This window comes from Rhinatrema bivittatum, chromosome 2 (assembly GCF_901001135.1).
Source record: "Rhinatrema bivittatum chromosome 2, aRhiBiv1.1, whole genome shotgun sequence".
NCBI lineage: Eukaryota > Metazoa > Chordata > Amphibia > Gymnophiona > Rhinatrematidae > Rhinatrema > Rhinatrema bivittatum.
Window position 1 is genome coordinate 228,562,296 of NC_042616.1, and position 26,885 is coordinate 228,589,180.

Consider the following 26,885-nt stretch of genomic DNA (forward strand, 5'->3'; position numbering starts at 1 on the left):
TGTTTCATACTTTATTTATTTGTAATTTAAATCCTTAAATTGAATCTTTCATTACCAACATCTGGGCTTGAAATGCAGCTCACTTGAAAAAAAAAATACAAATTTTATTTTATTTGTAGTTATGGCCCCCACTGCCCCCTCCCCCTTCACTCAGTCGTATTGGGACAAACATTCCCTGGCCAGAGGCAAAACAGCCGGGTACCTAAAGCTGGGATGCTCTACCATGTGTAATGTGGTTCACTCCAATGTCCCTGAAGTGACTGGCAATTTGCCCAGAATTAGACTGAATGCAAGTAATAAGCTGTAGAAATTCCACAATATTGACAATTAGATATCTCTATACAGCAGCAGCTGTGTATTGTTCTCATGGTATATTTCCCCCGCAAAGCACCTCCTAAAAAAGAGGGAGAATTTTCTTTTTTTTTTTTTCCTGGCAGAAGGTTGCAGGCAGCAGAAAGGTAATATACATTGTATGAAATCTCTTGAATTTAGATTAATAGGCACGTTTCTATGAGTACAGTTTTCTGCATCGAAATAATGGCTGAAATGAAATTTCATGGAATCGGAGTCCATAATATCACATCTGTGCTGGGTAATTGCTCTCTGCTTAGCACTTTTCTTTTGCAGACATAAGGAAGGTACCTCTCCTCATTTCCACTAATTATGAAAATAGAGGAAATCTGAGGGCTGGCACTCTTTCGCTTTTGCGTTATTCATATGCTGCTTCAATAAATAAATAGTGTCTCCAATTCTTTTAATACTTTTATTTCAGTCTTTTTGTGTGGGTTTTTTTTTTTTTTTTTAAAGCTCCCTGATTGTCCTGTGAAAAATCACCCCATGGTATAAATGTTTGGTCTCTCTTACATGGAGTGGAGATGAATGAGAGCAATGGATTCTTGATCCTGCTCTGCCCAGTTAATAGATTAGAAACTATTGACATCCATTTATTTAAACTCCTTGGAATATTTCCTCTTCTCACTGTGCCTCAGAGTCCCATTCACCAGCCTTGACTGCAAAGCAGAAAGGAATTAAATTACGCAGAAAACTGGGAGAGAATTAAATTAGTTTAGCATGTATTTTATTCACTAGTCTAACGAGCACATAATAAAATATGTGTTCCTTATAGTGAGGAAAACTATTAGTATTTCTACTAGCATCTTCTAAACATATAAGATTATACTATATTTTGTTAGGAATTCACAGACAAACGCCGACCGCAGATACTATATCACCTGGCAGTAGCCAGGATGCCTACACTTGTTCTTCCTGCTTGCAACATGGTGCCTGAAAAGATACTTTTAAAAGTAAGCCACCATTTTTTGAGAAGAAATGTATAAAACTGAGGGAAGATGTCATGTTTTCCACTACAGATGCTAATTTATCAAGCTAATTATGAACAAAATGCACCTAAATTGCTGATATAATTTTGAGCCTGATTACTTTAGCAGCAAAGGCATTGGTGGGTGCTCTAAGGATCAGAAATCTTGCGTCGGCTCCAGAGCCACGCTTCCCCCTCCTGCCTCTTCTCCCATGGCCTCACACTGTGCTGGCCTCAGCCTGATGGTAGCGCCCTCCTGAGGATCCTTGCTGGCAGGCGGCGGGTGAGCTGTTTCTTCTTCCTTACAGCAGGCTCTTGCAGCAGTGAAGCTGCTGAGTCAGTATCTAATGAGGTCAGCCCATGAGGCTGCATTTTTCTTGTGAACCGAGGACAGGGCTGAGATGAGGCGGCATGAAGTCATAATCACTTGGGTCCTTTGACTGCCAGCAGCATGACATTGAGTCCCTAAGGTGTAAGATGTGCTCTACTATAGAGATAACTAACACTTAAAAACAAATCTAGGACATTAATTGACAACAGTACCAAGTCTTCTTTAGAACCTCTGATATCAGCATAAGAACAAGCGTGTTGTCTTAACGAACATAATTGTGAAACAGATTTCCTAAGAGAGGAATAAGCTGGTTCTGGAGATGATCCTTGTTGTAATGAACACATTTTTATACTTATGAATTCAATACAGTGGGAGATGTACTTCCAGTATTCATTAAAAAAAAAAAAAAAAAAGGAATGCAGCAATCCTGCTGAGCAGTTCTCATTCAGCTCCCAAAGGGTTAATGTGCCGTTTAGTACTGAATAAGATAAAATGAGCTGTAAATAATGTAATGATATGTATTGTTAAGCTGCATATACTGTACCAGGTGCATGTACACCCACTACTCAGTGAGACATAATCTGGGGCAGTCATCAAACACAGTTGTATTTTAACAACCCACCCCCCTTCTCCCCCAAAAAAAAAAAAAAAAGGAAAGAAAAGAAAAAAAAAAGCAAGAAAAAAATTGAAAATATATGTAAGATAATAAAGATGAGATAAAGATTCAGGTAAGACCTATCCTACTTTTCAAAGCCTCTTGTCTATACCAGGTAAAATACAAAGTTCTTTATTTAAACCTCTTCTTTTTGTGTGTTGAGCCCACGTGCGTGAAACACCTTGATAGTCCTTTTATACAAATACAAGAAATCTGATAATCCTCAATAGGTTACAGGGAATGAAAAATGTACCTCTGAATACCGGTAATTATGGTAGTTATTAGCTATTTTTTTTAGCACCTGCACATGTTCTAGAAGTAGCAAAGCTTTAACAAAATAGCCTGTTTACATTCTGCTTCTTTCTCCTGTTTCTGGCTTTAGCTAGTTTGTATTAATTACCAATTTTCAAATATATATTCTCCTAAATATTTTCCATCATGTTTAATTGATAGAAAAGGGTGCACGCTATTATTCTCTGAATTATATCTCTTGAACTATTTTCAGTATGGTTACAGGGAAGACAATTGTAGGGAAAAGGAAGCCCAATCTGTGAGAATAACAAAAGTATTGCTTTGGCATAACCTTTGCCTAAATAAATACAAAAATAAATAATAAAGTTGGCTGCATTTATAAGAAAACTCCTTGTCATAGAAACATTACACTCTGAGAGCTTTTTAGTTTTTGGAAAGAACAGTAACTTCCTTTAAAGACATAGCTTTCTTATATGTTTAAATAGTATTACTATAAGCACACCGGGCTGAGGTATAAATACCTTGCATGAGTGACGTCAGAATCGGGCGCCGCCCGATGTCTTCCCGCGCTTGGCTCTTTAAATTACGCTGGGCTCCGCGCACTCGCGCTAGGGGCCGAGGCCCCGGCACGAGGAGAGCTGCGCTGCCGAAGGCTATGAGGGAGCCGGGGACGACCGTGAAGGACGCGGTCGGGGTTGGACAGAGCAAGAACTCGAGGCAGCACTGGTAGAGGGTCGTGCCAGGTAAGCGGGCCCGGTGGCGGAGCCAGCGCGGCCGGGAAGCGCAGCAGTATATATATATATATATATATATATATATATGTCTATATATATGTCTTCTTTAAAATTGTGACTTACTTTTAACATTATCATTTCGGACATCATGTAGCCATACCTCTTTACTCCAATGGATCACTGATTTAAAAATAATTTGTTGAGATGTGGGATGGGTGCACGTGTTCAGATTTAATTCATGCAGTATCTGAATTCAATTATAGGAACAGATCAATCAAATTCTTGTGATGTGTGGACTGTGATTTGTGAATGTCTTGGCCAATGAATTGTGGTATGGGTGACTGAGATCGCTCAAATTAATTTATAGGTATGGATCATGATTTCTGGATTGTATGTTTGGATCTAATGAAATATTCCACTAGGCTTCAACCTAATCTTCTCCCCTTAATGGGGAGGGGGAGGAGGAGAAAGGAATCCCCAGATAATAGGAAATGAATACTGAACCATGACCGTGATTGATGGATTGCGTTTCCTGCGATCCTTTGCATTTCAATTGCCACTTATAATTCATTTCATACCGTATATTGTGTTAATAAAAACAAAAAACCACACCTATTTCTATGTATTTTAATTACAACTTTTTAAAAGTAATTTTAAGTGGCGGCCCTGGGGTGAGCGAGGGGGTCAGCTTTGACCCTTGCACACTTTTTTCTTTTCTGAGCAGGGTTTTATTTTTCCTTGCCCTTTATGTTTAAATCTTTTTATTTCATTTTTGCCGCAGTACACACACAGCCTCAGCAATGGTGAGTTCTTATCCACTGCCAAAAAGCCTTTCATAGCGCAATAGCATCAAAGAGAAACTGAAACTCCCCCCTCCCCCTCCCATGACTTTCCCAACCTTAACCCTCAAACTCTTACCGTCCTTCAGTATACCTACGTCAGAACGTACTAACTATCCTGTGCGATCAACTTACTCCACTGACAGGTCATTCACAATCACACTGAGAACTTTATGCGGCAATGACTGCAAATACATATTCCAAGTCCGTAAAACCGTAGGCTTGGTTTTGAACATATTGTATTTGACTACATATTTTTACATAATACAGAAGTAAAATAGCATGATTGTGGGTATCTCAGGCACAAGCCACTTCTGCAAAATTGCTTTCTTTGCAAATAAGAGCACTTTTCTACACCATAAACGTACAAACCGGCTGCGAAAAGGCACCCTGTTTAAATTATCAAATAATATCACCCCTGCATCTAAAGGCACCAGAGACCCAGAAATTAAGAAGATCAAATCCAAAACGTTTTGTCAAAATCCTTGTATCTTAGCACATGTCCAAAATTGGTCTCCAAGGGTTCCTAGAACTTCACTACCTTTCTTACACAGGTACTACATGAGCAAATGCATGTCTTTAGCTTGTTTATGTCGGATATAGATAGAAACATAGTAAACAATTTGTATTGGGGTCTCTCAAATCCATACTGCTAGTGAGTTGTTTAAGTCATTTAAAACAACTAACACAATTTTGGCCTGTAAAATCAATGGCCAGTTCATCCCACCAGTGGTTCCTTTGGTACTGATACTTCATTGATTTATGAGTGGGTTCCTTCAAAAACGTATAAAACCCCGAAATAATGTGACGAGAGGTATCTTCCTGGTCAAAGAGGTCTAAGAGAAATGGTCTATTCTCCTGCTTAAGCTCTTGCATATTTAGGGAGCAAGCATAATGCACTTGCTGATAAGCAAAGAAATGCTTTTGCTCTAGATTAAAGTTGTTTTGTAACTCCCGAAAGTCGACCGTCTGAACATCATCCCCAAAAAGATGCCAAGTGGTATTATAAGGAGGAGATAAAAAGGAGAGCATCCATCCAGCATGAAATTCACAGAGAGGAAAAGGAGACGATTTAAAGTGGAGCCAGATCAGATTCAAAGATACCAGGTACTGTGGGGTGCTCTTAAGAGAATAGGAATCCCTAGAGCCCTATAGGGAAAAGAGATCCTGCAAGTGTGGGATTAGTGCGTCAGTATGGAAGATACAGTTTCATTGCCTAAGAATTGTACTTTATGTCAAATTCTGTCCACTGTAGAAGCTGATTGTTAAATAAGAGTTTATTTTTGGAACATCACTCAAGAAATCTGTGTAATTTGTTATAGTCCAAGAAAAAACATCCCTAAGGACTGACCCTGAGGTTTATCTCCCCAACTGCTACGAATGGAACCAGGTGCCACAATGAGTTGTGTGTGCCTTCAGCAGCATCCAGCAGAGCCCCCTCTCTGCTGCAAAAAACATGGATGGGGGCTATATTTATAAAAGTTAAACCAGTATTCTGAAGTTTTTCCCCCTTATTTTCATCTGCTCGGAACAGTCCTGATGATGTTTTAATTTGCTGGTTATGGATCAAGGCTGTAGACTCCAAGGGTCTATATTCAGCTGTTCTCTAGCTAACAAACTTATACTAGATTCATCAAACCACAATATATTTTTGCAGGTGGGGGTCCCACTATTGTGGGGGAGGGGGGATGTGTTGCCACAATAGTGGAGCCCCTTCCCCCAAAATGTATTGTGGCTGTATTACGTAGAAATGATGAAATGACGGCAGAAGAAGACTAAATGGCCCATCCAGTCTGCCCAGCAAGTTTCACACTTTTTTTTTCTCATACTTATCTGTTACTCTTGGCTCTTAGTAACCTTTTGGTTCTATTTCCTTTCCACCCCCACCATTAATGTAGAGAGCAGTGTTGGAACTGCATCTAAGTGAAATATCTAGCTTAATTAGTTAGGGGTAGTAACCGCCGCAATAAGCAAGCTGTACCCATGCTTATTTGTTTATCCAGACTATATAATTCAGTCCTTGTTGGTTGTTGTCTGTATATAGATCCACTTTTCTTCATTCCCCCTGCCGTTGAAGCAGAGAGTTATGCTGGATATGCATTGAAAGTGAAGTATCAGACTTTCTCCCCTGCCGTTGAAGCAGAGAGCTATGCTGGATATGCGTGAAGTATCAGTCTTTCTCCCCTGCCGTTGAAGCAGAGAGCTATGCTGGATATGCATTGAAAGTGAAGTATCAGACTTTCTCCCCTGCCGTTGAAGCAGAGAGCTGTTACGAGCGCGCGCGGGCGCGGTCGTCTCGGGCGGGTGGTGAGCCCTTGGGCCACGGCAGGACCCCAGGAGGAACCCAAGGCCACACCGTGGGAGGTGAGCTGAGCAGGCATGGTGAGCGAGGCAGGCAGGAACAGAAGCAGGGAGTCCGACCCTCAGCTGGACCTGCATGCCCATGGTAGCCAACACGGGGAGTTGACTAATGAACGGTCCTCCGACTGTTCCCGGCCCTTTCGGACCTGCCGCAGGGAACGGCAATGGGCAGCAGGCCGGACAGAGGCGAGGGCAGACAGAGTCCTTAAACAGAAGACATCAGACGGGGCAGAAGCAGGCTGAAGCAAGACGGAGACATCAGGACAAGGGCTGAAGCGAGACACAGGAAAGGTCCAGGCGAGCAGGAACTCCGATGCTGGGATACTCACATCCGAAGCCCCCTCGGCTGGCAGAAGCTCAAGAGCCCGTGGGACGAATCCCTCCTGTTGGCCACTCCAGGGCCCAACAGGACAGAAGGCTCAGGAACCAGGTCAAGGCAGAGACAGGAAGACATCCGGACAAGGGCTGAAGCAGACACTGTAGACAAGGCTGGACGGAAACATTGCACTGTCCATCAGGGCGCCCTACTCAGCCCACCCGTGGGACTGAGTCGCGGACCACCCTGTCCCAGACGCGCCCTACACAGCCCAGGAAGGCTGGTCGCGGACCACGCTGAGAAGGAGGGTGCGGGGAAGACCCAGGCGAACAGGAACTCCGATGCTGGGATACTCACATCCGAAGCCCACTCGGCTGGCAGAAACAGGAGCAGACATCAGGCAAAGACACTGGACCAGGAACCATGGAAGACCTGGATCAGCACGGTTACAGCCAACTGTAAGGCCTGATCAAAGGCCCTTTGCAAGTGAACAGGCAGTCCTTAAATACTGGAGGCAGAAGGCAACTCCCTGGGAGGAGCTTGCCAGGACCGCCCACCGCTGGTCCTATAAGTCAGGTGGAGAGCTGCGGGCCAGCCCCTAGGGAAACGGGCGTGGCCGGAAGCAGGAAGTCCAAACACAGAGGCATGCAAGCCACAGGCACAGCTAGGCCTCTCAGGCCCTGGAGCAAGTCCCGGATGGAACGTAGGCGAGGCCCTGGCTTCAGAGCGGCCTCTGGAGGAAGGTAAGAGACCTCCTGTAGCGCAGCAGCAGGGGGGATCACAACAGAGCTATGCTGGATATTGATTGAAAGTGAAGTATCAGGCTTATTTGGTTTGGGGTAGTAACTGCCGTAACAAGCAAGCTACTCCCTGCTTTTTTGTGAATGCAAACCTTTTTTTCCATATTTGCTCTTGCCGTTGAAGCTTAGAGCAATGTTAGAGTCGCATTAACCATATGTATGTTTATTGAATAAGGGTATTATCTCCAGGTAGTAGCCGTCATTCCCATGAGCCACCCACTCTTCATTCACATCCTCTAGACTTTATGGAGCCACAGTGTTTATCCTATGCCCCTTTGAAGTCCTTCACAGTTCTGGTCTTCACCACTTCCTCCGGAAGGGCATTCCAGGCATCCACCACCCTCTCCATGAAGAAATACTTCCTGACATTGGTTCTGAGTCTTCCTCCCTGGAGCTTCAAATCGTGACCCCTGGTACTGCTGATTTTTTTCCAACAGAAAAGGTTTGTCATTGTCTTTGGATCATTAAAACCTTTCAAGTATCCGAAAGTCTGTATCATATCACCTCTGCTACTCCTTTCCTCCAGGGTGTACATATTTAGATTCTTTAATCTTTCCTCATAAGTCATTTGATGAAGACCATCCACCTTTTTGGTCGCCCTTCTCTGGACCGCCTCTATCTTGTCTGTCTCTTTGGAGATATGGTCTCCAGAACTGAACACAGTACTCCAAGTGAGGCCTCACCAAGGACCTGTACAAGGGGATAATTAATTCCCTTTTCTTACTCGATATTTCTCTCTCTAAGCAGCCCAGCATTCTTCTGGCTTTAGCTATCGCCTTGTCACATTGTTTCACCGACTTCAGATCATTAGACACTATCACCCCAATGTCTCTCTCCTGCTCCGTGCACATCAGCCTTTCTCCCCCCCATTGAATACAGTTCATTCGGTTTTCCACTCCACATATGTATGGCTCTGCACTTCTTGGCATTGAATCTCAGCTGCCATATCTTCGACCACTCTTCCAGTTTCCTTAAATCCCGTCTCATTGTCTCCACTCCTTCCGTGTGTCCACTCTGTTGCAGATATTAGTATCATCCGCAAAAAGACAAACCTTACCTTCTATCCCATCTGCAATGTCGCTCACAAAGATATTGAACATGACCGGTCCCAACACCGATCCTTGCGGTACACCGCTTAAAACCGCTCTTTCTTCAGAGAGAGTTCCATTTACCATCACACATTGTCTTCTGTCCATCAACCAGTTTGCAATCCAGGCCACCACCTCGGCACTCACTCCTAAGCTTCTCATTTTATTCACCAGTCTCCTGTACGAGACTGTATCAAAAGCTTTGCTGAAATCCAAGTAGATGACATCTAGTGCTCTTCCTTAATCACGTTCTTTTGTGGCATGGCCAAACATTGTGACACAAAAGAACACAGCAAAAGGCTCTTTAATGCGACGTGGCCCCAACCTCAAGGGACCACCATCACCTTAAAGGCCCCAGTCCAAAAAATAAAAACTCACGGCTAAACAGGGAGGTTCAGTGGGGGTCAGTGCTGACTCCCATTTCCATCCGGGGCCGCTGGTCGAGATGACCCAATTCACCCCAAAATAGAAAAACATGTTTAAATTATGTGTGTGACAGCGGTGGTCCACCTCAAGTCAAAGCATTTCACCCTGACCCCAAATTCAAAGCCCCTTGGCCTCCCTGAATTGACACTAATCCAACCCCCTGGCCCCCTGACATCACATAATAACACCTCCTCACTCCCCCAGCCCCCTAAAGTGTCACCAATCTACCCACCCAGGCCCCCCCTGAGGTGACACCATACCACCTCCCAAGTCTCACTCTACCTCCCCCACCCCTCCGAAGTGACACCATACCTCCGCTGGCCCCCCCAAAAGTGACACCATACCACCCCCCTGAAATCCCAGATGTCAGATCATACCACCACCCCCACTCCCTGCCTCCCTGACATCACCCAACTCCACATCCTGACTCTCCCAGCCCTTACTCCAGCCACATGGCTGAAACAAGATCAGGTTGGTGCCACTTTGGAAAATGACTCCGACTGGGCCGAGTGTGATGGTGCAGTTGGCCCCGACACAGGATCCATTTTAAGATAGGGGGTTCTGGAGGGGGGCGGGGGTGCAAGTGGATGCTGGACTTTTTTTTTTATTTCTTGGGGGGTTGGGGGTGGATTGGTGAGATGTCGGGGGATGGCTTATCCGACTAATTAGAAATCGTATTTACGTGTATTTTTTGCATCTTTGTGAATGCTGCACAGAAGAATCACGTGTATTTTATGACCTGCACGTATATGATATACTTGGGTAGATCTGTACACGGCCATATACATGCTTTTCTGGGCACACGTGCAGGTCTTTTAAAGTTATCCTCACAGCCTCCAAAGCTCTCTGCATTTCCTCTCTGCCACAGGGCACACAGATTCCGTCTATCAGAAAAAGAGTGACTCAGGAGATGTTCCTGGAATGGGCTTTCTGTTTAGCCAGCTATCGCTGATTTTCAGCGCCTACAAGCTAAATTTCACTGGGCAGCTCTGGTAGCACAAATAGCTGGACACATTTGACTGGATAGATTTAGATGAATTTTCAGCAGCAAACCTAGTCAGGTGCAGATGAAAATTTGGCTAAAGATAACTGGGTAGAATTATGTGGTTATCTTTGCCACTCAGTGGCTCACTGAAAATTACCTCCATTATGTCATGTTTTGTTTTTTTTAACCAGTCAGATTCACTTTTTGGAAGGACTTTTTCCTATTAGCAGCTATGGACTTTTTGGCATCTAATAATGGATGGATAAATAGCTTATTTTTCAATGGTTAGGAACATCGACCGGGGAGACCAAGTAATAAACTTCTGGCCTGTAGTGTGATTCTTATCTGTAATTAGTTGGATATTAGATTTATAAATTCCCAAAATGGAGTCAGGTCTGGACATAATAACTACATGTTGCGGCAGGTGCCTTTCTGGCTACAGTTTTTCCAACAGAGATACTGATTAGATTGCATAATCTTTACTAGATTCTCTGGGGTCATAGACCATCGATTAATCAGTTTATAACCATTTTCCATATGTAAAGTTCAGATTGATGAGTGTTTGGCTCTTATCCATATTTCCAGCCAGCGTGCCTTGCTCAGTATTGCCTTAAGGTCTTTTTTTTTTTTTTTCAGACTTGGCAATAATCCAAAGATCTGGTGTCCATGCTTAACAGCAACTGATGGATCTTTGATATTAGTCCTTTTGTGTACTGCTGAGATGTAATAAGGTCCTTGGACAAAGTATTTTTCCTCTTTACTGAGTATTTTTTTTCCCAATAAATGATTTGTTTGTAAATAGACATAATGGCCAGTCTCATTCATTTTAAACGACTTGCACAGAGTTAAAGTCTATCATTTATACTATTGACAAACTGTCTGAGATAGCAGAGGCTCTTATTTTTCAGGCCTGAAATGCATGTGCTGTCAAGCCTGATGGGGAAGAGACATTAGTACAGATTAGTGTTAAGGAATAGGTTACTCCAGAAACAGTGTATGATCCACAAAAGGGTTGTCACAGAGCTTGAATTTCTAGGAATACAAAACATTTCTTTAAATTGATAGGAATGCATGACTACTTAGCTGTATTTAGGTTTTCTGTTGCAGGGACATGAACCTGAACACTCACATAAGGATCTTAACTTTCAAGCGTATTAATACTTTAGAATGTTAGAAACTGTAGAAACTTTTGGGGCTCTAGTTCACCCTGTAGCCCGATAGCTCTATGGCTTACTGAAGTAATAGAATGGCCAGAAACAATCCTGTGAGGAGGATCCCATTCTGTTTATAAGTATGTGTATTCGTTTGAAAACAAAGCAAAAAATGTGATGAAATTAAATAAACAAAAAATTGTGTTTCATTTTTATTGTATGCCATTGTCCATTAAAGTCTACAGGGAAGCAATGCATGTTTTTTTTGTTTTTTTAAGTCAGACAGTCTGGAGCCAGTGGAAGACAGGGCCTAATGTTCAAAGCATGTTCAGTGCTATTTAGCCGGAGAAAAGGGATTTATGTGGCTAAGTAGCCGGCTGTTGAATATGTGCTTATGATCAGTGGCCACCACTTAGCCATATAAGTCCTTTTAGCCTTATACAGATAAAAGTTACATGCATAAAAAGTAGATATGTACTGGGCAGATCGGGGTGGAGTGAGTTAGCTGCATAGCTTTTATGGTTAACTACCGATACTCAGAGTTAGCTGCATAAGTTTATGTCTAAGTTTAGATGCCCCATAGAGCAGGTCTAAACTTAGCCGGGCAGATTTATCCGGCTAAGTTTAGACCTGCTCTAAACAATTTTCAAAAGAGGGCTTTTGAAAATTGCTACATTATATGCCATTGAATTGTCCATAGGATTTACTCAAGTAAGTGCACTCTATTTGAGTAAATGGCTTTTGAAAATTGCTACAATAATAGTTACATTTGCGCTTGTAACTTCTTTGAAAATTGCCCCTAAGTGCTCATATATATTCAGCGACTTTGCCATGCTGATGAATATACATTGTAACTTAGCCAGATTAGTCATATCCGGCTACGGGGGTTATTTTCTAACTCTATCGCACACGAAGTCCCATTTTGCGTGTGATAGCTAGATTGGGGAGGAGTTGGGGCGGCGTCGGCACTGGAAGAGGTGGAGTCGGGGCGGCATCGGGGACGGACGCTGCGGAAACTACACTGGCAGCAATAAGATAAGACTCCTTATCGCTGCCATTAGCGTGTCCAGTAGCACCACCTTTCACGATGGCGCTATTGGGTACAAAAGCCGGCAGCGATAACACCGCGGTGGTGCGATCGCTGCCGGCTTTCGCAGGCTCGCCCCCCCGCTTCACCCCCCCCCCGCCCCCGTTACCGCCGAATTCAGAGAGCTGCGCTACCTTAGAAAATCCAGCCCTAAGTTACTTAACCAGCCAGCACTGAATATTGGGCCCAAAATATCTGACTCTGTATGTGGTTGAAATTGCAATGTATTCCAACAAATAGGAGCCACATACAAAAATGCTCAGGCTTTTGTTTATTGGAGTCTATACAATCTATTACATTCAACGATCCCGATCAGCCCCTGTTCCCTTGAGAAAGATCCTTTAAAAACACAATACAGTAATATTAATGAAATCCTTCTGGCCTTTTAGGGCCAATTTAAGAAACTGGCACTGACCACATTGGCATGTTAAAACGGGCGCTCATATTGCACGCCCTTTTTTCCTAATGCGTGCACAGCCACTTCTGGGCTCCTGATGCAATATTTAAATAAGCTGCTGCATTAAAAAGGATGTGCTAGGGAAGAATTGTGTGGCCCTAACGCTCAAATGTATCCAGTGGCCAGAATTGCAATGGGTGCTCAACATGAGCGTCCGTTTTATCCTGCTTCAGGTCATATAATGCAAGGATATGATGGGGAAATAAAATTCTGGACGCAAAATATGCATGCACAATAGCAAGGGGTGAAATTGGCCTGGAGTGTGCCTATGGTGTGTATATTGTGCGTTCAGAATTTTTTTTTTCATCAAGCCATTGCATTATATCATTATTCTTAAACACCACAAGCAGAAGATTTAAGTATTGCAACGATACTAAGTAGGAGGAACCACAGAGGACAGTATTTTTGTAATTTCTCCTGAGTCCTTGACTCACGGATTGATTTAATGCCAGCTCTGGGGCTAGAGTTAAATTTGCCGCGTTAAAAAGTATGCGTTGGGCACCCAGCGATTTTCTGCATCGGGGGTAATAGCTAACAGACTCATCTACGTGGAATTTACATGTGCTATGCACTATTGGCTACACAACTTTGAAGCGTTAATCTCCTTATTGCATCCAAAATACGTGTCCAACTGCGGGTAAATCTGTGCACTAGGTTCGGTACGTTTTATTGCATCGGCCTGTGGGAGAGCCAAGGGGATACACAATAATGGGTGATTCTTACATGATCAGTAGTCTGCTATCATTTTTTTTTTATCAAGGGGTTCTCACAAGTTTTGTTCCACTTGGTGAGGCACTCCCTGTTTTCACAAAATTATTTAGCCCTCATTTCCTCGTTCCATATTTAAAAAAAATACATTTTACATAAAATATATAACACTGGAAATTATATTTCAAACATGGGATTCTAGGCAGATTCTCAAGCTTCTTATTAGATCAGTGTACAAATTATCTAAAAATATTTTATATGTGCTTTTAAAACCACAGAGGTCTCTTCGTCAGCTGTCATATCATAGACATTATTCACATCGGAAGAAGGGACACTCTACCTGGGCAACAACAAGCTAGGTGGAGAGAACATTGACCAAATCTCATCTTGGAGTGAGTTTCCTCACTCCGAAGGACATCAAATCTTCACAAGAGAGCATTGTTCTGTTCGTACATCTCATGTTTAATGTGAAAGTGGCCCCAACCCCTACACTAATACCTAAACCTAACCTTGAGTTACTTGGTGGGCCTCTCATAGGGATACAAATACCTGTCTAGGGAAGAAACACTATAGCAAGTCTCTCTCTCTCTCTCTCTCTCTCTCTCTCTCTCTCTCTCTCTCTCTCTCTCTCTCTCTCTCTCTCTCTCTCTCTCAGGCTGTTTGTGCACTGCGATGATTTGTTGGTTGTTTTATCACGCACCACGAAGATGGATTTGCGCAAATCACGAAAACATCGCGGCACGCGAAGTTTCCCCGCTGCACGAAAAAAGCCTCATTTGCATGGGAAACGCCCCTAAATGTGTTACCAATGCGATATTGGAAAATGAGGCCCTTAGTTATCTTAGTTGCTGCAAGGCTAAAATAAGCCTTTGCTCTTGTCTTTCACCTGCAACCCCCACCTCTAGGCTCCATCTGTGACAACCCCATGCCCTGTTTTTCTTTCATCACTTCAGACAATCAAAGTTTGCATTGCTGATTTCAGGCAGAGAAGGGGAGGATACTGCATTCACCTCTATTTTCATGTTCTCCTCAGCATTCAACCCATCCTCATCACCCAACCTTTTTCCTCTTCCACCACCCCCTCTGGCACCACCAGCATTCATCTCATCCCCTTTCAGCATTTATGTCCTCTCCTCCATATCAATCACTTTCAGCTGCCTGATTGTACTCTTATGATGACTTCTTTGTTCTCCCCCACTATGTTCTCAGTCCAATCCTGAGTCCTGGAATCAAAGGCTAAGGCTGTGGCTGTATATGGTCCAGCTCCTCCCCTCTTGTTGGAACATGGGGACAGGCTGGAAGGGAATGAGATTAGACTATAGGCCATGACAGAACAGAAAACAAATTGTTTTGCTCTCTTTTCTAAGACCTTTGCTCCTGTTTTTCCCCACATGCTGTTTGCAGTGTCTGCTCAGTCTCCCTTCCTCCCCCCTCCTGTGAAGATAGGAGAGGGAGAGGTTTAGTTTTGAGTAAACACTGCAGAAAAGAAAACAATTGTTCTGCTCCCTATTCCATCCCCTCCCTTCCTGTCCCCTGCAAAGAAGTAGACAGAACAGCTGTTTGAGATTTGAGGCATAAGCCTCTGATATTGAATGTTTTTCCCATGTGGGAAAACTTGCACATATCCTTGTAATGCACCGTGGTGCAAACAATGCCAACACAGATCATAGGACCCCAACAATTGCCCACATGGGAAAAAAGTTTAACATCAGGGGATTCTACTCATATTTTTCATCTTATATAGTATATATTATTCAGTGCAAAAAATATGAAGCAGCATGCTACATTGGTGAGATAGGCCAGAATCAATACACAGAGACGAGATCAAACACCACAGGGAAGATCAGGGTGATGCCTCTATGGGGGAATAATTTTTGGAAACAGACCATTGCATCAATGAACTTATGATCAGGATAATCACAAGAATTTTAAAACAATCTAGGAACAGAAGAATTTTGAAGTTAAGATGATTAGACCCTCAACAAAGACCTAGGTTTCCTATCACATTATGAGCCATAAATTTATAGAGGTCAGTATTCAAAGTCATTTTAGCCAGACAACGCACACGTTATCTGGCTAAATGGCAACCTTGGAAATTTGTAAACTAACAGTAACATCATCTATGGTACCTGAAGGCTGAAGGGTTGCCAATGTAACGTCAATTTTTAAAAAGAGATCAAGAGATGATCCAGGTAACTACAGAACAATGACAAAGCCAACATGGATTGAGCCAAGGAAAGTCTTGCCTCACAAATTTACTAAATTTTATTGCGGGTGTAAATAAACATGTGGATAAAGATGAGCCAGTTGATGTAGTGTATCTGGATTTCCAGAAAGTATTTGACAAAGTCCCCCATGAGATGCTTCTTAGGAAATTAAAAAGTCATAGGATAGGGGGAAGTGTCTTGTTGTGGATTGCTAACTGGTTAAAAGATAGAAAACAGAGGGTAAGGCTAAATGGTAAATTTTCCCAATGGAAAAAGGGTGAATAGTGGAGTGCCCCACGAATCTGTTCTGGGACAGCTGTTTTTTAATATATTTATAAACGACCTGGGAATGGGAAAAAAAAGTGAGGTGATCAAATGTGTCAATAACAAAATTATTCAAAGTTGTTAAATCAGAAGAGAATTGTGAGAAATTGCAAGAGAATATTGCAAGACTGAGAGACTAGGCATTTAAATGGAAAATTAAATGTACTGTGGACAAGTGCAAAGTGATGCACTTAGGGAAGAGTAACCCAAATTATAGCTTAACAATGCAAGGTTCCATATTGGGAGTCACCTCTCAGGGAAAGGATCTAGGGGTCATCGTTGATAACACATTGAAATCTTATGCTCAGTGTGCAGCAGCAGCCAAGAAAGCAAATAGAATACTAGGGATTATTAGGAAAGGAATGGAGAATAAAAGGAGAATATCATAATGCCTCTATATTGCTCCATGGTGCGACCTCATCTTGAGTATCATGTGCAGTTCTGGTCACCACATCTTTAGAAAGATATAGGAGAATTAGAAAAGGTACAGAGAAGGGTGACCAAAATGATAAAGGGGATGGAACAATACCCCTATGAGGAAAGTCTTAAAAGATTTGGGCTGTTCAGCTTGGAGAAGAGATGGCTGAAGGGAGGTCTACAAAATCATGAAAAGACTTGAACAGGTAAATGTGAATCGTTTATTTACTCTTTCGGATAATACAAGGACTAGGGGACCATTTAATCCTACTCTGTTTTCCTATCTTTTAATCAGTTTGCAATCCACAAAAGGATATCGCCTCTTAACCCATGACTTTTTAGTTTTCTTAAAAGACTCTCATGAGGGACTTTGTCAAATGCCTTCTGAAAATTGAAATACACCACATCTAATGGTTCACTTTTGTCCACATGTTTATTTACCCCTTCATAAAAATGTAGTAGATTTGTGAGGCAAGACTTCCCTTGTGTAAATCCATGCTGGCTGTGTCCTATTAAACCATGTCTATCTAAATGTTCTGTGATTTTATTCTTTATAACAGTTTCCACAATTTTTCCCAGCACTGAAGTCAGGCTCACCAGTCTATAGATTCCCGGATCTGCCCTGGAGCCCTTTTTAAATATTGGGGGTTACATTGGACATCCTCCAGTCTTCAGGTACAATGGACTATTTTAATGATAGGTTACAAATTTTTACTAATAGGGCTAGAGGGAGCTCAACATCGGATAACAGTCTTTACGGACCATAAAAATCTGACATATTTACAGCAAGCACACCGCCTGAATCCGCGACAAGCTCGCTGGGCACTATTTTTTTACACGTTTCGACTTCGAATTAAGATACCGACCAGCAAGTAAGAATATTAAAGCCGACACATTGTCACGATCATTTATCTCTGAAGATATAGAAGAACCCTTACAGTACATCATTGACCCTGCCCGTGTCATTCTTTCAGCAACCTTCACAGTTCCCGTTGGTAAGACCGTGGTACCCAAGAGGCTCCGTGACAAAGTTTTAAAGTGGGGACACGACTCTCAGTTTGCGGGGCATCAGGGATGCAAATGTACTCTGAATTTACTTCAACAACACTATTGGTGGCCAGGGATGCGCAAAGACATTCAAGCGTATGTTGAATCCTGCCCTGTTTGTGCGCAGCACAAGACTCCTGCTGGGAAACCCTGGGGGCAGTTGCAACCACTTCCTACACCCACAAGACCTTGGATACACATCTCCACTGATTTTATTGTAGACCTCCCACCTTCTGAAGGACATATGGTAATATGGGTGGTAGTTGATAGATTCTCCAAAATGGCTCACTTTACACCATTACCCACCCTTCCCTCCGCTCCTCAGTTGGCACAGCTCTTCATGGCCCACATTTTTCGTCTTCACGGAATACCCCAGCACATCACGTCCGACCGTGGGTCTCAATTTACGGCTCGATATTGGCGAGGTCTCTGTACCAAGTTTCAGATTGCACTAGACTTCACCACGGCTTTCCATCCCCAGGCTAATGGACAGGCAGAAAGAACGAATCGTGCTTTGAAACAATTCCTGCGCTCTTACGTCAATTTCCGACAGGATGACTGGGCGCCCCTACTGCCTTGGGCAGAATTCTCCCACAATTTCCATTCCTGTACTTCCACTGGATCCTCTCTATTTCAAATTGTCTTCGGTCATCAACCAGCTCCACCAGTGCCACTACCCCTGCCGGTCTCCTCCCCGGCAGCCCAGCTTACCGCCATCCACTTTAAAGAACTTTGGACTCGTACGCAACGAATGTTACTGAAAGCGGCCCAGACCGCTAAGAGATTCGCTGACCGGCATCGGAAACCTGCACCCTGTTTTCACCATGGGGATAAGGTCTGGCTCAGCACTAGACATATTCATCTACGGGTTCCCTCAATGCGTCTGGCTTCTCGATACATTGGTCCCTTCTCAGTAGTCAAGCAATTGGGACCAGTAACTTATCGATTATGCCTTCCGGCTGCTCTGCGCATTCACAATTCCTTTCATGTTTCACTTTTAAAGTGGTTGATACTCAGCTGGCCCTCCCGGAAGGTTCCTGTCTCTTCTTCTGTAAGGGCGGAAGACGATACTTATCAAGTTCGAGAAGTTCTTGATGTCCGTAGGCGAGGTCGTCAATGGGAGTACCTGCTGGCTTGGGAGGGATTCGGTCCTGAGGAGAATTCGTGGGAGCCTGCTACGAACATCTTGGACAAGGATCTCCTCAAAAATGTTCACATCACTCACCTTGGGAAGCTCAAGCCTTCTAGGGGGAGGCCTAAAGGAGGGGGTACTGTTGTGACCGCCGGTCGCTGCAAACCATGGCCGGGGGGCCATTCGCTCACCTTCTCTGCGCTGGGGCCGTCGTCGGCAAGCCGCTCCCGAGGCAGCGTTGCTGCTCTGCAAGATGGCTGCGGCGTCTTTGACGCGGCTAAGCCACGCCCCCCGGAGATCTCCTAGAGCTGCGCGGCGGCAAGTGCCCAGCGTTAAAGGAACCCCTACAGGAAGTGGTAGGGGGTTCCTTCCTGCTGACTCCATCTTCCCTGCACTATTTAAGGCAAGGTCTGGTCCTTCAGACCTTGCCTTGGCTTTGGGGCTCTAGTTCTGGTTCCTGGTTGCTTCTTCATTTGTTTCTTGGACTGGCTGTTGTTCCTGTTTGGCTCCTGACTTCTGGATTGACTGCGGACCCTCTTTGATTCTCGTCTCCTGGACTTGCTGCGGATTCTTCTGGCTCTCGATCCCTGGACTGGCTGCAGATTCTTCTGGCTCCTTGATCCTTGGTTTGGCTGCGGAGTGTGTTGGTGCGTGTTGTCTGGACTGACTTCTGATTCTTCTTCGGTTCCCACGACCTGCTGGAGATGCCAGCTTCTGCTTTCACGGCCCACCGAAGGTGCTCATCTCCATTCTCTCGACCTGCTGGAGGCGCCAGCTATCTGGACAAAATGACCTGCAGGAGGCGCCTGCATCCAGATCTTCTTCTAGTACCTCCAGTGACCTTTGTGATTGGCCTCGCCCACCGACGAGGGGACTTTATTCCTTGCCGGACCAAGGGTCCACCTCTCAAGTCACAACACAAGATTATACACATATGAATTGAACAAACATCTCTGAGTTTTTGAGATCAGTTTACCTGTGACCTTGAAAGTTTGGGAAAAGTAACAAGGCCAAGGACTGTTAGGGTCACATCATTTTTAGCGATGTGACCCTAACAGTCCAGGAAATTGAGTGCTTGAATCAGATCTCAAGGTCCTTTCTTAATGACTGGATTAACTCACAGTAATTTGCTGCATAAAAATTGGCTTTGGGACATGAATGCCTAGATATTTAATGAATTAGAAAGCAAGAATATTTTTAATATTTTATATTATATGCTCAGGTAGGTTTATATTTAATGCCTCGGTTTTATTTAAGTTGACCTTGAAGCCTGATACAGCATTCTAGACCTCCAATGCCATCATTAGGTTATGTAAAGATACTATGGCATTAGTGATCCATAGAAGCACATCATCTATAAACAACTTCAGCTTGTTTTCAAGTTGACCATTTTTTATTTCTGATATACTGAGGTTGTGAAGTTTTTTAATTGCTAGGAGTTCCATAACTAATACAGACAGTATAGGGGAGAGAGGGCACCCTTCTCTAGTACACAGGTAACTTTGGGGGTTATTTTCTAAAGCTTTATTGCGTGCGTTAGGGCCCTAATGCAAAGGCCATATCGCATGCGAAAAGGGCCTTTTTGCATGCAATATAATGCAAATTAGGGGGAGGGGAGGAGGCGGGGAGGGGAGGGGGCAGAGTTGGCGGTGGCTTCACTGCCGGCGATAATGTTACTAACATTATCGTCGGCAGTAGCGCGCCGAATAGCACCACCTTTCACGGTGGTGCTATTCGGTGCGAAAGCCGGCAGCCGGCGCACCACCGTAGTGTGAAGGCTGCGGGCTTTTGCAGGCCCACCGCCCACCCCTAGTTTTTGCAGAATTCATCATTCTGCGAAGAATGTTGAATCGAGGCCTTAGTAAGCTATTTGAATAGCTCCCATTTTTAACATTTTTTTTATTATGATGTTTTATTGTCCTTGGTGTTTATTTTATCTTACTTAAATTTTGAATTTTCTTAGTGAGAATTTCCTTGTTATATTCTCCTTTTATATATGAGCAAATATGAAATATATGCAGGTATTAGTTTTTTAACTTTTGCATAGTCTTCACATGGTTTTATAAGAGTTATTTATTTAAAAAATGATATCCTGTACTGCTCTCAGGTGGGTAACATCAACACATACATAAAAAGGCAACCCCCCCCCCCCCCCCCAAAAAAAAATAGGCCTGGTCTTGTTGGCGAGACCTAAGCCTGGTGCCAGGGCCCATCACTAAGATCTAATCCTGGAACCTGGGCCTGACCCTGAGGCCTGGGCCTGAAATCAAGGCCTAATCTAAGATTGCCAACTGACCCCAGGATAACTGAACAGACAGATCCAGTCTTGGGTTTTTTCCATTATATGCATGAATTTGTGGTTCTGATTGTCCCATTAAGGTCCCTAAGAAAATCAGAACTACAAATCCATGCATGCAATGGGGAAAAACCAGGACTGGATCAGCCTGTTCAGTCAACCTAGGTCAGTTGGCAACCCTAGCCTAATCCTGGTTCCAGGGCCTAACCCTGAGACCTGGTCACATCACTAAGGCATAATTCCTGAACCAGGGCTTGGTCCTGAGGCCTGATTCTGTTTCCAAGGTCTTAACCTGACCCTGAGGCCTGGTCCCATAGCTGAGGCCTAAGCCCAGTATTGGAACCTGGCCATGAAGCCTGGTCCTGTCACTAAGGTCTAAACCAGTCCAGAGGCTTGTCCCAGTGTTGAGGCTTAGACCTGTACTGGAACCCGGCCTAAGACCTGTACTGGAACCCGGCCTAAGACTGGTACTGGAACCCGGCCATGAGGCCTGTCCCATTGTTAAGCCCAAACCCAACGCCGGGACCCAATCCTGAAATCGGGTCCCTCTGCTGAGGCCTAGATCCAGCTCTGAGGCCTAGTCCTAGGCCTCCAGAATTTTTTTAATGTGTCCTAGCACTTGAAAATGATGTTATTCACCTGGAGAATGGTGCCAGAGTGATGTCACTTCAGCGCATTACTCCAGAACAGATGGTACTATTTTGATGTACAACTGTAGAAATGTACAACCATACATCAAAATGGTACTAGCTGCAATGGTATTATTCTGATGTTGTCCTCCAGGTGGACAGTGCCATTTTTTCAAGCACTGGGCTATGAAGAAGATATCTGGACTCCTGGGCCTAAGCCACAGCACCATGATCAGGCCTCAAGGCTCTATTCCCTTGTCAGGACTGGATCTTGGGGCAGGGCTTAGGCCCTGGACTTAGGCCTTGATGCCAGGACCAGGCCTCAGTGTTGGGCCTAATTTCTGGGCCCAATCCATGCCTAGGTCTCAGCACCAGGACTGGGCTTTAGCACCAGGCCCAGGCCATTTTGTGGTTCAGGTCAGGGCCATCAGAGGCCCATTTTTTTTAGTGTTTTATTTTAGCTTTTTGTTCAGGATTTTTTCCTAGTATAATTTGTTTTTTGGTTGGCAAATAAACTAAACTGAAAAAAATTTTAACAAACCAAATTTAGACAAGCCCTTCTCTCCCGAAATGAAAAAAACAACGGAATCAAAAATTTTAGGACACTGGAAGCTTGATCTTTCAACCATTTCTTGAAGCAGATCAAAGATGTCTCTAGTTTTAATGCATTCTGCTCTAGTGACACTGAACATGCGTTCTCTAGATTCAGTAAGCCTGACTAGTTTCACTGACAGTTCATCTAATATGTTTGAGAAGGAGAATCGGAGCAGAACCATATTAAAGCAGGTTGGGGGCCAATCCATGGCTGACTTTATAGATTCTTGTCAGAATTTTAAACTTGATTTACTCTTAAATAGAGAGCTAATGTTAAATGGAAGTACAGGAGTAATATGTTCACAAAGAGATGAGCCAGAAAACAAGCAGGCTATTGCATTTTGGACCAGCCGAAACACTCTGAGGGTAGTTTGAGGAAGACCCAAGTAAAGTGCATTGCAATATTCCATAGGAGTTATTACATAAGCTTGAATGATAGTTCTAAAATCATTTTCATTTAAGAATGGTTTGAAATGTCATAGAAAGTGGAGCTTGAGGAAGGAAGCTTTAACTATGCTTTTAGTAATGGGGCATTAAGATAATGGGGAAATCCATCTGAATACCCAAACTATGTGCCAAAGAAACAAAATGAATCTGTTGTCCATTGAAAAACAAAACAGCTGGCACATTAGAGACGTGAAGGTTGGCCACTAAGATAATTTCCATCTTATTTACATTTAGAACTAGCCTGTTATTGGACAGCCAGTTGTTAACTGCTGAGAGACAAACAGAATTTTTTGTAAGTGCTTCTTTCATGGATGTGTCAATTGGGAAAAAAAAGTGGATAGCATCAGCATTACGTCAATAATTCACTATAAAGACTGGCCAATTCCTGATATAGCGGGGCAATATAGGTATTAAAGAGGGTAGGGGAGAGAGAGCTGAACCTTGTGGCAAATTTGGTGTGTACCTTGCAAGGTAAAGATTTAAAGTTATCTAGTGAGATGACTTGAGAGAGTGTCCGCACAGAAAGGAGGAAAACCATTTGTGAATGGTGGATGTAATACCCAATGATTTAAGTCAGTCTAGCAGAATAAATTCATTGAGTGTTAGGGATGTGCAGAGCAAAATTTTATGTTCATATTTTTTATGTCCGAAAGGGGGTCCCACTTGCGGCCAATATGGACATAAAAAAAATCCAATGAGTTGGGTATATGTACATATGTGCAAAAAAAAAAATTAAACCCCCTCACCCTCCTTAATCCCCCCCCCAGACTTACCACAACTCCCTGGTGATCGAGCGAGGAGTGAGGACGTCATTTCTGCAATCCTTGGCGAGAAGCATGTGACGTCGGTGGCACGTCGAGTGACGCGGCGTCACGTGATTCCCGGCTCGTTCGCGCCGGATGGCTCGTTCGGCCCAAAAAGAACTTTTGGCCAGCTTGGGGGGGCCTCCTGACCCCCCCAAGCTGGCCAAAAGTTATTTTTGGGCCGAACGAGCCGTCCGGCGCGAACGAGCCGGGAATCACGTGGCGCCGCGTCACTCAGACGCGACGTCACGTGATTCCCGGCAAGTTCGCGCCGGACGGCTCGTTCGGCCCAAAAAGAACTTTTGGCCAGCTTGGGGGGGCCTCCTGACCCCCTCAAGCTGGCCAAAAGTTCTTTTTGGGCCGAACGAGCCGTCCGGCGCGAACTTGCCGGGAATCACGTGACGTCGGCGTCACGTGATTCCCGGCTTGTTCGCGCCGAACGAGCCGTCCGGCGCGAACTTGCCGGGAATCACGTGACGTCGCATCTGAGTGACGCGGCGCCACGTGATTCCCGGCTCGTTCGCGCCGGACGGCTCGTTCGGCCCAAAAAGAACTTTTGGCCAGCTTGGGGGGGTCAGGAGGCCCCCCCAAGCTGGCCAAAAGTTCTTTTTGGGCCGAACGAGCCGTCCGGCGCGAACGAGCCGGGAATCACGTGACGCCGGCGTCACTTGACGTGCCGCCGACGTCACATGCTTCTCGCCAAGGATTGCAGAAATGGCGTCCTCACTCCTCGCTCCATCACCAGGGAGTTGTGGTAAGTCGGGGGGGGGGGGATTAAGGAGGGTGAGGGGGTTTATATTTTTATTTTGGCTCAACAATCGCGATTTCCCACATATCGAACATATCTATGTTCGATATGTGGGAAATCCGATCGTTTATGTCGAATCAATTTTTTAAGTAAAAAAAAAATATGAGTTGCGTTTTACTAATGCGGTCAATCCGAATGCACACCCCTATTGAGTGTGTTGATTGCTGGCGATATGTCGAGGAGCACCAAGAAGAAAGTAGAATCAGAGTCAAATTCTTGATGGAATGCATCAAAACTGGAAAAAAGAAGCATTTCAGTTCTGTGGGAAGGCCTGAAACCAAACTGAAAATCACCAAGTAAACTGTTATGATCAATAAAATTATTTTACTGTTTAAGAACAATATTCTCAGTAACCTTTGCTAAGAATAGCAATGATGAAATTGATTGAACTTTACTAAGATCTGCTGGATTAGATTAGGATTTTTATCACCAAACTGAAACAATTTTCAGTGGACTAGGAAAATGTTCTTCAGATAATTAAAAGTTGAACCTCTGAAAAATAAATTTGCTTATATGTGATGGAAATGAAGAAAAGATTGAATGGGGGTAAATTGCTGGAGTGGCGGTTACTACCTTAACCAGTAAGCATTGATACTGTTGGTGCAACTCCATCATTGCTCTCTGCTTCAACAGCAGGAGGGAAAAGGGAATTGGATTCATACAGCAACCAACAAGGGCCATGACTTTTATGGTCTGGGGAAATAAATAAGTATGGGGGAAACTTGCTGATGTGGCGGTAACTACCCTTAACCAATAAGCCTGATACTTTGATGCAACTTTCAACATTGCACTCGACTTCAACGGCAAAGCATAATGGAGAATTAGATTCAAACGGCAACCAAGGGCCCTGCCTTTTATGGTGTGGGAAACTGATAAGCATGGGGGTAAGAGGGAACTGGAGTTAAACAGCAATCCATGGCAAATGCAATTTTGAAATTTTATCAACCTTCAAGAATGTTGCACTCCTCTCAGCGAGGCTTAGTAGATATTCCATCTCTCCGAGTTGCATGTCTACACACCATCTGAGAATGCTCCTTTTCGGCTGCTGGCCAGGAATTTTGGAATTCTCTTTCCATAGATATTTGCCAGCATGACTCAGTTAAGACCTTCAAGGGATTCCATAGGATTATTTTTGTTTAAGTTTTGTTACCATTAACATAATATTTTATTTTAAAACTGTATTATATTTTAGTTTTATTATGTAATTTTGTATTCTGTATTTATATTGTTTTTAGTTTTGTTTCCTTGTAATAACTAGGTATGCTTTATCATGTTCATCGCCTAGACCTTTTTTTGTTAGGCGATCCACAAATTCAATAAATGTAAATGTAACCAATGAGGGCCCTGACTTTTATGGGCTGGGAAACTGATAAGCATGCGGGTAACTTAAATGGTGCATTAGATTCTACCATAAGCTTGCTGGGTAGACTAGATGGACCATTTGGTCCTTTTCTGCCATAATTTCTATATTTCTATATTACAACATTTAAAAAGAAACAGATAACATCAGATTCATGGGGGCAAAGATTATCCTTATGCTTTTTGATGATTGTGACAGTTTCTTATTCAGATGTTACTTCAAAAGCTGACCAGCATGAGTAGTACTATTTGGTGGCTGATTGATGATGAGACCTGGATATTTGTGAATTGAGTGGAGATCTGGTTAACCTTTGCAGAAAAGTAATGGGCAATCTTTTCACAGGACTCAAAGCCATAATAGGATCTGGATAGGTTTTGTCAAGGAGTTAACAGTGGAATTGCTCGCAAGGATATGGGATATGAAATTGTGGCCTGGATCTGAGAGAAAAAGTGATCATTCTTCACTATATCAATGGCTGACTTATAGTCAGTCAACTTTTGATGGTAAATAGATATATCGATAGCTGTTTTTCATTTATGTCAGAGTCAATCAATGCTTCCTAATTCATGCTTGGACTCTCTTAGAGCAGGAGTAAACCCAGGGGGCAAAATGATTTTTCAGACTGATTACAGTTTTCACAGGGGCCAGTATGTACAAAGTATTACTGAGGATCATGTTCCAATAAGCAACCTTGGCATCTGAGTCAGTAGCTGTAGTTTTGTAGAGTAGAGGTAACCAAGCATCACAGAGCTGATCGATCTCAAAATGAAGATGTCTTTGAAATGGCTAGGAACTTGATACTGCATAATTTGGGCCTATGGAGATTCAAACCTGGAAAATGATCAAAAAATGATCCAACCAGGGAACTTCTGTATATTAATAGTGGAAGCAATTTTGTATAGGCTAATTATCTTGCAGAAAAACTAGTTCCAACATGTGACCTCATCAGGACACAGGGGACCTATCCCATAGTGAACCTATCCCATAGTGGCCATAGCATCTAGAAAGTCTTCAGAAATAGAAGGAAAAGGATCATCGTTGACATGTAAATTGTCACCCACCATAATACTTATTATATTCCACAACACTTCAAAGTGGATTACATTCATGTACTGTAGGTATTTTCCCATCCCCAGAGGGCTTACAATCTAAGGGGGTCATTTATCAAACTGCTATATGGCATTTTCGCATGCAAAAACGCTAACGCATGTGAAAATGCCATAATGCAATGCAAATTAGAAAAAGGGGAAGAGTTTGTGGCCAAGCTTCATAATTTGCAAAGCCATATTGCACTATACCTTTTCTCCTGGAGA